This window comes from Schistocerca nitens, chromosome 4 (genome assembly GCF_023898315.1).
Source record: "Schistocerca nitens isolate TAMUIC-IGC-003100 chromosome 4, iqSchNite1.1, whole genome shotgun sequence".
NCBI classification, from domain to species: Eukaryota; Metazoa; Arthropoda; class Insecta; order Orthoptera; family Acrididae; genus Schistocerca; species Schistocerca nitens.
In genome coordinates, this window is record NC_064617.1 from 523,778,610 (window position 1) to 523,790,861 (window position 12,252).

At 43.8% G+C, this 12,252-nt stretch overlaps 1 protein-coding gene across 1 annotated transcript in view; it reads right to left on the minus strand.

Annotated features, from left to right (window-relative positions):
* LOC126252028 (uncharacterized) overlaps positions 1-12,252 on the minus strand; it is a 130,721-nt gene that overhangs the window by 33,948 nt on the left and 84,521 nt on the right. The window lies entirely within an intron of this gene.

Genomic DNA, 12,252 nt, shown 5'->3' on the forward strand with positions numbered 1-12,252 from the left:
AGCACGTTACGTAGCAACAAACTTTCATAATTTGAAGAGCCGGCCGCTGTGGCCGAGCGGTTCTAGGCGGTTCAGTCCGGAACCGCGCTGCTGCTACGGTCGCGGGTACGAATCCTGCCTCGGGCATGGATGTGTGTGACGTCCTTAGTTAGGTTTAAGTAGTTCTAAGTCTAGGGGACTGATGACCTCAGATGTTAAGTCCCATAGTTGTTTGAGCCATCTGAACCATAATTTGTAGAAGTCAGATATGATGTACGCAGCATCCTATTTCGGTCCCGCTTTTGTTTTTTGTATTTGAAATATTCCCCACTTGCGTTGTCAAATGACGCGAATTTCGTCATTTTTTAAGATGATGCGAGTTAGGTTGGCTGCATGATTCGAGGGACGGGACGAAACAGCGAGGTCATCGGTCCCATCGGATTAAGGAAGGATGGGGAATGAAATCGTCCTTACCGTTTCACAAGAACCATCCCGGGATTTGCCTGAAGGGATTTAGGGAACACTGAAAACCTAAATCAGGATGGCCAGACGCGGGTTTGAACCGTCGTTCTCCCGAATGAGAGTTCAGTGTATGATGCAAGTTAAGTAATAAGACTGATATTCCTGTCACTAAAAAGGGAGCATCAGCAGATGGTTCGAACTAATAGTTTGTCATTAAATGTTGAATATTCAGTAATATTAATAACTTGATACCGCAAGTTATAAAAATAGTCCACTCAAACAATGAAATACAAGAAGTAGAAATGTTAAGTTTTTCGTACTCAGGCATATCATTACCTTAGCTGGGAGATAAAAACTCTGCAGTTTACGAAGCGCTTTAGTTCAGCTACATGAACAGAATGTTATAGGCGATTCAAAAGCGGGGGAAGACATTCGCTTTGCACGGTATCGTTCAGCAATGAGTTATGAGAAGATTGGCAACAGTACTATCAGAAGACAGAAGCATCTTAAAACATGTGTTGTACGTTCTAGAACATCTTTCAGAGATGTAGTGAAGTTGATTGAAATTACAGAAATAATTTTAGCTGGCCTACATATAAACATTGCCGTCTAGAATTTTTAGAACAGAACTGACAGTAAAGCATGACCTCTGAAATACAACTTTAAGAGACCTTGTATTTGGTTAAAAAAAATGGTTCTGAGCACTATGCGACTTAACTTCTGAGGTCATCAGTCGCCTAGAACTTAGAACTAATTAAACCTAACTAACCTAAGGACATCACACACATCCATGCCCGAGGCAGGATTCGAACCTGCGACCGTAGCGGTCACGCGGTTCCAGACTGCAGCGCCTTTAACCGCACGGCCACATCGGCCGGCTGTATTTGGTTCAAACGGCTCTGAGCACTAGGGGACTTAACTTCTGAGGTCATCAGTCCCCTATAACTTAGAATTGCTTAAACCTAACTAACCTAAGGACATCACACACATCCATGCCCGAGGCAGGATTCGAACCTGCGGCCGTAGCGGTCGCGCGGTTCCAGTCTGTAGCGCCTAGAACCACTCGGCCACCCCGGCCGGCCCTTGTATTTGCTATTATTTACATCGAGGTCTTGAAACTGTTTCACACTGCATATATTCGTGGATGTTCTTTGTTACTGAAAATATTGTTCTTTTCTCCACAAACAGAATGAGCATGAACTTAATTTTAAGACCAAAAACAACGTGTAGAAACACGCTTAATATTGGAGTTAGATACATGGGTAATTACGTATTCTAAACGATCCAGAGTTTAAGGACAATTAAAGAACTTTCCGTTCCGAAAATTCTTCAATTCTTTTGACTAGTATCTTTACAGAAACTCTCAAAAACAATTTTTATATTGTACTATAATTTATATTAGCGTTGTAACACTACAATATTTCCCAATGTTAGGTAGTTTACGCAGAGCTATTCTTATTCATGTATACACGTGCAGTCACTTTAAACTAAAGTGACAGGGAAAGCGGATTGCTTTTCTCGTTTATTTATAGGAAGGAAACGCGAAATCTTCTCTCCACTGATCGCAGTGAGAGAAAAACCTCAACGTTTTACACCTCTCCCATGCGATGCAATATGCAAAATCACAAGCGGTATCGATCCAGGGCTGACTCATCAACCCCAATTTCCTAAGGCAATGCATGATGCTCTGTGGTATCACAACTGGCTGAAAAATTGCGCAATGGTTTGACATATCAACTTATTTACGGCAAATGAAAAAAAAAGAAAAGAAAAATGCACCGTCAAACTGTGACAAAAACCGAACGCGAACGATGTTGAGTCGTCACGTCTTATTAAAAAAAAAAAAAAAAAAAAAAAAAAAAGGAGCAGTCTCATCAATGCGGGCAGCACTAGAAGTGGTGGGTGTATAAAGCTTGTAGTGGTAGGGAGTGTGCGTGGAAAACAGTGCGGTCGTTGCCGTAAAGCGGAAACGGAGGGATTTATCTGACATCCAAAAGACTTTCAGTGCAAGTCTGGAAGAGTTTCGGAAACGACTAAGTATCTAATAAAATGTTAACATGCCGCCGTGGTTAATGTATACCGTGCATGGCAAAATGGCGCTATCAAAAACGACGCCGAGGTAGCTGTGCTGGACCGTTGGCCAGAGATGACAGGAGTGAATCACGGCTACGGAGGTGTGTACTGGCGAGTAGACGTGCAATTGTTGAACATCTGACCGCATAAGTGAACCAAGGGGGCCCTCAACGACCGTTCAGTTAACGTTGCTGTGTATGGTCCTCCGTGGCACGCGCCCGATACATACACCTACGCTGACTGCTGTTCAAAGGCGACTAAGGCTCAATTTGTACGCCAGTACTGCAACTTGGTTCAAATGGCTCTGAGCACTATGGGACTTAACTTCTGAGGTCACCAGTCCCCTACAACTACTTAAACCTAACTAACCTAAGGACATCACACACATCCATGCCCGAGGCAGGATTCGAACCTGCGATCGTAGCGGTCGCGCGGTTCCAGTCTGAAGCTCCTAGAACCGCTCGGCTACACCGGCCGGCAAGTATTTGCACCCTTAACGAAAATATTCCAACTTCTCAAGCCTACCGCTACGATCACTTTGATATAAGACCTTAAGTAATACGCATTCGGGAGGACGACGGTTCAATCCCGCGTCCGGCCATCCTGATTTAGGTTTTCCGTGATTTCCCTAAATCGCTCCAGGCAAATGCCGGGATGGTTCCTTTCAAAGGGCACGGCCGACTTCCTTCCCCGTCCTTCCCTAATCCGATGAGACCGATGACCTCGCTGTCTGGTCTCCTTCCCCAAACCAACCAACCAACCAACCTTAAGTAATAAACTTCAAATCAGTAAATTGAGAATGGTATATATTATATGTGCAGTGTTTTGATCGTTGTCTTTTCACATTGAATCATGTATTTTTGGAAGAAAAACATCAATCTGTTATCCTAGGTATCAGTGCAATAACCATCTAGTAATAGAAAAGCGCCAATGGTTCTAAATGTAGCCAGTACGATAAATATCGCCTTTGAACCGAGTAGTCTCGTCTATTTGCTTTGTTGGAAAACAGCAACGCATGTCAAAAACCACTACACTGAATTGTGCGGCAATACTTAAACACCTCGCCGGTCATCTTGATAATAAACGGTGCATAAATGCATGAATGTTCATCTAAAGTATTGGACTGTACAAATTTTATATCGGAAGATTCTTCAATGTTAAGATAATAGCGAAAAATGTTTTAGTCATTGCAGGCTCTTTGATGTATTGAATCAAGTTGAACGCCAGGTTCAACGAGTATTTTGCATTAAAAAAGAGCCACTTTCATCCCGTGAATCTTTTCAATTGCTAAGATAGTGGATTTTGTGCTACAGGTGTTCTTCACACATTCTCCCCACTTCAGCACCATGTGAAACCGCTCGAAAAATCCTTCTTTGGAATGTTAGCCACCTCGCGCATTGCATTCGCTTGGGTGTCTGTTATGTTGTCAGAGCGTTGTGCCCCTCTACGTGAAGTTCTGCTCTTTGTCGAAGGTTCGTAATGATAAAACCAGTCTCGTCAACTGTGATGATCCTATCCAGAAAAGAACTGTAAGCGTTTTGGATTGCAGTCAAGTGGCAGCAGGTGTCAACGCGTCATTTTTTCGTTCAGGAGTCAAGGTATGCGGAACAAACTTTGCACACACTTTACTCTATTCCAAAACATTCTGGAGAATGTCTTGAACACCTGATTTAGAGATGTTGCACCATTGCGAAGTGTTACACAAGAATGTTGACACACTACAGCAGCACGTAAACCAATTAACGTTGCCTGCTTAAACTGACTGGTCGGATGCACATTGCTTGGTTACAGGTGTTGGTTCAAGTCGGCAGGAAGCTAGGAAATTAATATCCTGCCGATGACGAGGTCATTTGAGATGGGGAACAGTCATGGATTGGACAAAATAGGGCAAGAAAACGCCGTGCGCTTTTCAAAGGAACCATTTCAGCAATAACATGAAACGGGCTAGGAAATCAAGAAAAAACCTTCTCAGAATGACCAGACGGGAAACTGAAATCTTTCTCGTTCTCATCTCGAACGTTGACCACCTCGCTCTGTCCTTATGTCGTCAAACAACAAACACACACACACACACACACACACACACACACACACACACACAGGAGGTAAAATCTTCTGAGTTATTAGATCACGTCATGTTCTTCATATTTATCGTTCACAAGTCGACGTTTCGACCCGTCTGCTGAAATGTTCCTCAGGACCGTTTTGGTATCCTGTGTTAGCTCTTCATTTAGGGAAGAGTCTTGAAGAAGATTCCAACAGAGAAGTCGAAACGTGACCTGTGAAGTCGAAAATTTAAGGGGAATACGATGTGGCCTAACAGTCTAGAAGGATTTTTAGAATTTATCTTCGTTAGAACCAGCAAGGCAACCTGCAGACTTCCGTAGAGGGCGCACGCGAGCGCGCTCACTCATTCTCTCTCTCTCTCTCTCTCTCTCTCTCTCTCTCTCTCTCTCTCTCACACACACACACACAGAAAGCCTTACTCCCTATCCTTTTCTCCTTTAATATACCTTCCTCTTTTCCTTCCATTTCCTTCTCTCCTTCTTTTTCTGAAGACAAAGTGTTTCATAGATACTGTATGTGCTTCTGAAACAGGCGTGTGACCAGGCAACTTCTCGTATCCAGTAATTTCAAATATTCTGTTGAGTGCTATGTTTCCATGTGTCGTTAATAGATATTAATATTCCACGCAAACCGTTGACCGTGACAGACTGCCCGATAAAATACCTCCTCGTAAGCAGTCTGAAATTATACGACCGTTGCTCAGCCCTCCACTAGTGTTACAAGGTAAGATAGAATCATCTGGACGCGTGGCTACCCTTCCGACAGGCGCTCTCGCCATTGAATATTGAGCAGCACGGCCCGGCGTTGTCCGGTCGTTCGGGCACAAGGGATGCCCCGCGTTCCATTCATCCTCTCTGGAAGGCGAAGTTATGCGCGAGATTCGCCCGCCAAGTAATCGAAGAATGTGCTGAATATAATGTCTGCCCGCTGGGCACGCTTTACTTATTCATTGAGGTGGCTACCGGGTGAGGGGGGGAGGGGGGGGGGGTGAAGCGAGGGAAAGTCCTCTGCCGCTGCCTCAAGACTAGGTACTGTACCTCGATGTCTTTTGATAAGCCGGATTTATGGTTGTCCGTTCTTGTAGGGAGTAGCGAGGGCCCAGCGAGGGCAGTAGCCATCCGAGGGGACGCGGGGGACAGCGATGGGAGACCGAAAACTCGTTACGTCCCCGATTGCCGTCTCATGGTTTATTCATGGCACGCACCCTGTTATAATTTACTGGGCTACACGTTCTCTTTACACGACACTGGGAAACGCCATAAAGCGTGTACGCTGTGTCTGCGAATGCCTCGCCCCGGAGTAACGGCCTCGTTTCTACAATGCAGCGACATACGGCATATTCAAGACTAACCGCAGTGGACTCGCACGGCACTCCAGAGTTTGCGGAGAGCAAATGTGCGCTTTCAGTTCTTACCTCACACAGTTGCCGTCCAGCAAAGAGAAACCTAATGTTGCAGATACTTTGCAACCGTCCTTACAGCTTCGTTGTCGACAGTTTTTATATCCTTACGTGCCACATTACCTTTTAAAGGGAAAGCAGTCACCAGTCTGAAAATGGTTTTGAGTACCACAGTGCTTTACTAGGTTTGGTCCTGTTGGAGAAAGTATGCCGTTGCCTTCCTCCGCCACAGCCAGTTATAGGATGTACCTAGAGTTGGGCATGGACTCCGAACCACGGAGCAACTCGGCGTTAGGGAAATATAAATGTATCGAAACGTCCCTGTTCCTATACTGATACGCTACGAACTGTGCGGATCCACAAACAGTGCCAGAACTCTTACGGGAATCGGTAAAGCCGCAAGAGTGTAATGGGCAGAGGCACTACGAATATAGTGTATGACAATAAGTTGGGAATGTGGGTCTCACGGGAGGCGTGCCAGAGATAAGTCCCTGCAGTCGCACTATCCTCTGTGTCTTTGGTGGCCCAGGTGGATAGAGCGTCTGCCAAGTAAGCAGAAGATCCCGGCTTCGAGTCCCGGTCGGGGCACACATTTCCAACTGTCCCCTTTGACGTATATCAACGGCTGTATGCAGCTAAGGGTATTCATTCCATTCTATTGATTTAATTCGAAATTCATTCTAACGAGCTGCACGGTCACCGATGGTATCTGTTCTTTCGGACATGTTGGAAGAAGAATCTAATAGTAAGACAAACACTTAACCACAAAAATTTTCTAAATCGGACATCTGCAAGATAAAGTGCAACGAGTGCGCAGTACAATATGCACATGACGAAGCTTCCGTTTTAGATTTAAGGAGAATATTAATGTATTAGGCACAACAGCCGAAATCAGCATCATTAATGACACAGCTTATGGTTTTGGCAATATAGACTTTACTCTCATAATAACTAAACGAAGACCAAAAGATGAAGAATTGGGAATTTTTATTCGCAACAGTAAAAACACCGGCAAAGCTGAGACAGTGGCAGTGAAGTTTTAGAAAGCCTCTCAAGGATGCTAGACGATACACAATAACTTTTGCTGGAACTTCTTGTAAGTATAAGGAGGCGATCAAAAAGTTTCACTTCTAAGGCCGTACAATCTACAGTCGGTATATCAATCAGCCAATCTAGCTGTGAGCACAGAGGCAATCATATCACCGACGCACCAGGTTGAGGATATCCGTTTGGTAAAACACCTTGTCATGCTGTGCGATGAAGTCCGTAACTGCCTGCTGCACACCGTCGTCCAGAAGGGTCTTCAAGACCTTTCTTAAGGGACCGAAGGCGTGACAGTCGCGCGGGGGGAGGTCAGGACTACACAGCGGGCGCTCGAGTGTCTCCCACATGAACCGGCGTTACGACATTTGCGATATGGGGACGTGCGTCATCATGAAGCAGCAGCACTCCTTGTCGCGCTCACTCCCACAACAGTGCTTTACGACAGACATACTGCCCCATACGTATTCATTTTCTATGGATATCTACCGGTGTTTATTCTTCGGCAGCCAAGAAAATAATAACAGCACTTCGGTCCTGTTTGGACGCATTCGCTAGTACAGTCACTGAGCAGTGCGTAGCTCACGTTCCCACCGTCATGTATTTTACACCCTGTTTTTAACGTACTTCCACATCACTACATTAATTTAAATTTCTGGTGTCACTGAGTTGCTGCTTTGCCTGACCGTGAGCGGCGATAGCAGCGCATATCGCTATATTCCCTCTCGTAGTATCTTTGTTCGACTGCTATTACTTCCTGGTCATTGTCTGTCTTAAGACAGTTCGGGTCGCGAGTTTGGGCTGCCAGTCAGTTGGAACGCGTCTGGAGCGCAGTCCTGACCTGCTATTCGGTTGGAACGCGTCTGGAGCGCTGTCCGGACCTGCCAGTCGGGGAGGTGCATTGCAGCACTGGTGCAGTCGGGTTGGAGCTGTGAGGTCTGTGTCGACATGGCTTGCCCGACGATTGCCGCCACGCATCACTTGAGCCGTGCCACGGTCTTGAAGGATCGTCGGTCGGTCGTCCTAACGGACGACGCGTTTTGGCTCGCCGATCTTTCATGTGTCGGCTGTGTGTGTGTGTGTGCATCGACTCTCGATTTGTCTTCGTGCGTGCTAAGTTACTGTTCGGTATTGTTAGGGTTTTCGTGCAAGTGTTTTTCAGGTTGTGTGTGTAGCTCGCGTTGTTTCCACTGACGACTATTTCAGATGTTGTCGGCATTCTGAGAGGAGTCGGTCGGTTGCTGCGGTGCAGTCGGCTGGGTCCGCTGGTGGTCCCTGCGCAGTGTCGGAGTGTGTTCAAAAAATGGCCCTGAGCACTATGGGACTCAACTGCTGAGGTCATAAGCCCCCTAGAACTTAGAACTACTTAAACCTAACTAACCTAAGGACATCACACACATCCATGCACGAGGCAGGATTCGAACCTGCGACCGTAGCGGTCGCGCGGTTCCAGACTGTTCGGAGTGTGTGTAGGGCTGCCCGATCGCTACGAACTTCGTGGTTCACCGACCCAGGACGTCAGAGTTGTGTAGTGGTTTCAAGTACCCAAGCCACGTCCATTCATGTTGTGTGGTTCGTTTCGGTGGTTCGCTGTTGGTGAGGTTTTCCTGTGAGCAACACCGAGTGATTGTATAGCTGAAATTTAGCCGCCGTGCGGTGCAATTAACTATATTGGTTAACTACAATTCAAGTGCACGAGCGCAATTTTCTGCCTTGTGGTCGTTAGTGTTCCGGTTACCTGCGCTGGCCATTAAGGGGCTCCGGAAAGGCTCAAAATCATGAAAAGTTCAATTTTTACTTGTTTGCGTTTTCTGAATCTGCAGACTATTACCTTTTAATGGATATATAATTTATTCAATTCCGAAGACTACAACTATTTTTAAATTTTTTTTTTGAAATGTGTTCTACATGGGCGTGACCCACTGTGGCGCTGTTAAACTGCTGTCAAATGGTGTTATTATTAACGTCCGTGTTCATCAGGTACATTTTAGTGATGTGAGATAAAGTATGTGTTGTGGCTAACCTGTGATGGTTCAATATATATAGCTGGTGTGATTGTCGATTGTTTCATGTTTATTTACTCTGTCGTTATCTCGAAAATATTCGTAATTAATTCTGTTTCTTGAGTCTCTGTTTTGTTTAAGTATAATAATGAGTAAAAGTAAAGTTATTAGAAATCCTCTGAAGGCTTTTAAGAAAAGGAGAAATGTTGGAAAGCCAAAGGTATGTGTTATTACTGTAAACAATAAAGACGATGAAAATCCCCAACATAGCTTGTGTCCCAAAGAAGAAGACAGTTGGTGTAAATATAACAAAGGATTGCTAACTGGTGAAGTGTACACTCATAAGCATAGTCTGCCTCATGCAATAATGGAGGTGATAAAACCTATTTTCAGAGACTTAACAGCACCTGAACTGTTGAAAAAGTGTATTCACGGAAAAACTCAAAACCCCAATGAAGGTGTAAATAGTGTTATATGGTCGAGAATCCCCAAGACTGTATTTGTTGGAATAGAAACACTTCACTTTGGTGTGTATGATGCTGTTACGACTTTCAATGATGGCAACATTGTAAGGTGCAAGGTATTTAGAAATATGGGAATGAAGATAGGTTCTAACACGGTACGAGCGATGCTTGCTTTAGACAAGGAACGCCTTCGGGCTGCAGACAGGGCTGTAAAGAGTCTAGAAATACAAGCAAGAGTAAACAGGAGGAGGAACAAGAGGAAGCTGGAGGAGGAGTTTGCAGAGGATGAAGATAATCCATCCTATGGACCTGGAATGCACTAAAAAGTTAATCCAATCTTTGTCGCTCGATTCCCAAAACTTTTATTTTCTCATACTAATTACATGTTTTCTAAGGATCTTCCAAACATATTTGTTTCAAACTTTCAGTAAATGTTACACATTACCTTCTGCATAATTTAACACAGCCTTTTTCCAAAAAACTGTATATTTTTGAATATATAAATAAAAAATTGCAAAAAAATGTTGTGAATTTTCATTACAATTGAAAAAAAATCATCTTTAATAACTGAACTAAAATTTTGTAAAATCCCTGTGTTGTAGCCCATATTCCAATAAATAATCTGTAAAAAGTTCAACTTCCTACCTCAAATACTTTGTGAGGAAAGATGTAATTTATAAGCGTTATTTTAACATTGCAAGTATAGGGCGTTCCGGAGCCCCTTAACGTAATTTCAGGCAGTGTCCTTTCCTCACCTGTTGTCGCTGTCCAACATAGTGTGTAGCTTTGACAGCGTAATACATATACATATTTGATTGTGGATAATCACGCCCGTAACATTTTGTGTTTGAATTCTAATGCACCGATTGGAGGAAAGCGATTCGTTTGTCCGTCGGTACATGGCTGTCCCTTGGTTGGGTTCCGATGGATCAAATGAACGAGGGCAGACTGACCCCCTGGAGGCTTCTGAGTGCTGCTGTCTTTACTGTCTTTCTCACCGGTGTTTAATTGTCTGTTTATGATCTATCATAGCCAATGATTAACAATAATATTCTTGCTTTCACTGCGTCCTATGTAAGTTTGAATTCCGGCAAGTGGATATTTGCTGAAAGGTTATTCCCACTGTGTTGTTTTTTCTTTAGTCCGGTTTCAGGTACTTAAAACTTAAGGCTTATGGTTTTTTTTAAATTTTGGAAAATTAATTGTTGGCCTTCAGCCTTGAAACCTTACTCTCAAAATAACCTTTCAAGCTTAAACATTGTGGCATTCTGCCTCTGAAAGGTTATGGTAATTTATTTTAAAATGTTGATAATTTTATTGTGGGCCTTCAGCCGTTTGTGTTGCACCTTGTTTATGTTTGTCTATCCACTTTTGCCTTGAGGCTCTCAGAGTAGCTGTGTTTAATATATATTTTAATTGTTTTATTTGCTGTTTTAACTGCATTTTTATCTTTTTTATTTTTAATATTTCTTGTTTGGAGGCCTTCAGCCGTGAAAGAACTGCATTTTGAAACTCTTAGTTGTAAAAGTTCGGCTATGCGCCACTTTGGTTGTAAATGTGTTATTAAATTATAATAAATTACAATTTTACGGTGAAATTGACCCCAACCTTATTTGGCCCTTTCCACAATCATAATCACGTGTTCTGCTCAGCGCGTTAGCGGGCGTCTCAGTCGCCACACAGTTCACGTTTCCACATTTAACGTACGCACGTCGGAAAGGGACGAGTCCCACACTAATTCCTTGTCTACAAGTCAGTCCTTATATGCTAGCCTTAGCATCGCGCTACGGTGCATATACGCTGCAGCAACACCCTCAAACGGAAACTTCTTGGTTTCCCCTAATGGGTTTCTTACAATTTCAAATGTATAGCTTATTATTACAGCGTTATTGTGGCACCACCGAGCCACATAACAACTAATTTGCAGCGAAATAAAGCGTAAGATAGACAATGGATACATCCAGAGAAAGAAGTACTCATATAAACCACTGATACATCTGGCCTTTAAAATGCGTCGAGCAAAAAAACAAAAGCGACTGACTTAGATAATTGTTTTCATTTGTCCTTCATGATAACATTACTGAGCACAGTGGCAGTATTCTCTGAAATACTGTCATACTTTTGCGTTCTAGAAGAAACTGAAAAAGTCTCCTGAAAATGAAGAAACAGATCTTCTCTTTTGAGCCGGCCGGTGTGGCCGTGCGGTTCTAGGCATTTCAGTCTGGAACCGCGTGACCGCTACGGTCGCAGGTTCGAATTGTGCCTTGGGCATGGATGTGTGTGATGTCCTTAGGTTAGTTAAGTTTAAGTAGTTCTAAGTTCTAGGGGACTGATGACCACAGATGTTATGTCCCATAGTACTCAGAGCCATTTGAACCATTTTCTTCTCTTTTGAACTTCTGTTTAGCGTAGATGTATCCTGCTTTGGATGTTCCTCCTTGCAACCTCCTTGATGATTTGGTTTATTGCTGTAAAAATGATGGTAAAAAATTACGAGAACTCTTTATTCGTATCCGTACAATACGAAAGTGGTCAGAATCAGACTGTGGGCCAGGGTGTTGAGCAAAACAGGTCAAATTCTTCTGCCAAATGAGCCACCGGAACCAGTTCGGCGCGACCTCGCGATGTTTGACAACATTCCGATGACGTCACGAAGCAGAGGCCGAAGAGCGGATTTCTATAAATAGTCTTAATATTCTCGCTACTCGTATTTCCAGCAGTAAAGTTTTTTTCTTGTACTATGCGTGGCAAGGACAGAACGCTG